General features: G+C 28.9%; 1 protein-coding gene across 2 annotated transcripts in view; it reads left to right on the forward strand.

The window, feature by feature from the left end:
• The window catches only part of Gk1 (Glycerol kinase 1), a 37,361-nt gene that overhangs the window by 2,641 nt on the left and 32,220 nt on the right, over nucleotides 1–2,500 (forward strand). The window lies entirely within an intron of this gene.

Here is a 2,500-nt window from a genome sequence, read left to right on the forward strand (position 1 = left end):
AGTGTAGCAGTAATGATGATGGTGATAATAGTAATAGTGATAATGATAATGACAATAATGATGAAGAAGATAGTGATAATGATAATGATGATAATGGTAATGGTAATGATAATGACAATGACAATGATGATAATGGTAATGATATTGATGGTGTAATAATGAAAATGATATGAATATAATGATGATGATGATAATGGCAATAATAATGATGTAATGATAAAATGATGGAAATACTAATATAATAGATAGGAAAGGTAATAATGATTTAATGGTAATAATAATGATCATAATAATGATTTAATGGTAATAATAATGATCATAATAATGATAATGATAACAAAAATAATAGTGATGATAACAACAATGACAATGATAATAGTATTAATGATGATAATGATGGTGATTAGGATACTGCTAATAGTAACAAAAGATGTTAATACTAATGGAATTACTAATGATAATTGTGTTAATAATAATGATAAAGAGAATGACAATGGTAAAAATAACAGTGGTAACATTGGAGTTGGTAATAGTGATGTTAATAGTGATAATGACAAAGATAAAGATGATAAATAATTGAAAATAAGGATAATGCTACTGATAAAAAGAATAGTGGCAATAATGATATGACTAATTATGGTAATAGTAATGATAGTAATAGTCATAATGGTAGTAATGTGAGGATGATGTAGATAGGTAGTAATGTGAGGATAATATAGGTAACAATATTATTAAAACAATGATAGTAATGGTAATGATGATAGTGATGTTGATGTTAATGTTAATTTTAGTAATAATGATAAATGACAATAATGACAACAACAACAATAACGGCAGCAATAATGATAATGCTGATGATTAATATCAGTAATTATAATAGATAAGGAAAATTACTGAAGTAACAAAATTTATATGCACTTTTCTGTCAGAGGTTATTGAGATTATAATTTTGCTTATCACATAGTGAGATTTTGACTTGGAGATGTATTTCCTTGATAAGATGACGTCAGTCTATCACTGTTAGTGTGTGTGTGCGTGTGCGTGTGAGTGTGCATGTGCGTGTGTGCATGCGCGTGTGTGCATGCGCGTGTGCGTGCGTGCGTCTGTGTCTGTGTCTGTTTGTGTTTTTGTCTATGTCCATGTCTATGTATGTATGTCTTTGTCTGTCCAAACAAACAAACAGACAGACAAAGAGGAATATAGATGGTGAAACAGATTTAGGACTGTATAGCAGGCTAGCAGATAGGCAAACTCAGAAGTAGAAACACAATTTTTTATATTGAATAATTGATCAAGTGAAATCCATAGCAGTCCTTAGCAATAACAACAAAAAAAAGAAAGATTTATAGAATCTGATTGCTTTCAAATATCAGTATTTATATTTGTTGGTGCTGATTATACGTACAGTGAAATGATATCAAATGCTCCAAGAGAAGTGTTTTGCTTTCATGAGATTTAGATAAAGATTTTTTTTTTTTTTCTTCAATGAGAATTAACCTTGACAGACGTTCAGGTGACAGTTGCTCGAAGCGGCTACATGGTTATCATGGTTGTTGTTTTTTATCATTGTTGTTTTTTATCATTGTTGTTTTTTATCATTGTTGTTGATATTAACATTCATATTCATATTATTATTGTTACTGGAATTAATATTGATAGTAATAGCATTACTGGTATTAGTATTGATAATAATGATGATAAGAATGGTAGTATTAATAATGTTATTATCATCATCATCATCATCATTGTCATTGTCATTGTCATTGTTATCGTCATCGTCATCGTCGTCATTGTCATTATCATCCTTAGTAATGTAATTGCTATAGTTGTTATGATTTATATAATTATTATGATAGTTTATGTTATTGTCTTTAAATTAACATTATTGTAATGATGATAATAATGATAGTGATCATTATTTTATTGAATCATAATCATCATCATCATCATCATTATTGTCATTGTTATTCGAATTGTTATTGTCATTATTGTAGTTATTTTCATTACGATTAACATTATCATTGTCATTATCATTAATGTTATTGTTACCTCTGCCAAGGAGGTTATGTTTTGGTTTAGTTGGTTAAAAGGGTAGTAGGATAACTCAAAAAACTATAAACAGATTTTAATGAAATTTGTACCGTAGATGTGTCTCAGTCCAACTTAGATGCCATTAAATTTTGTTGATGATCTAGATTATGGACTGGATCCTGCACAGGATAACTCAAAAAGTTATTAACATAGTTTTTTGAAATCTTCATCAGAGGTATGTCTTTGCCTAGAGTAAATGCAATTAAATTTTGGTGCTTTTTTTTTTAAAGGATTCTTGTGCATTGCAAAATAGGGGAACGTGGACGTCTCCAGTGTACTTGAGAAAGAAGCTATTATAATGGAATTCGTTGTGTAGATATTTTTATTGTATCAGTGACCCTATTGCCTTGGTGAAGGTATGTGCTCTCTGAGTGCTTCTAGTTATTGTTATTGTTATTGTTTTTGTATT

Source organism: Penaeus vannamei, chromosome 9 (genome assembly GCF_042767895.1).
Source record: "Penaeus vannamei isolate JL-2024 chromosome 9, ASM4276789v1, whole genome shotgun sequence".
Lineage (NCBI taxonomy): Eukaryota > Metazoa > Arthropoda > Malacostraca > Decapoda > Penaeidae > Penaeus > Penaeus vannamei.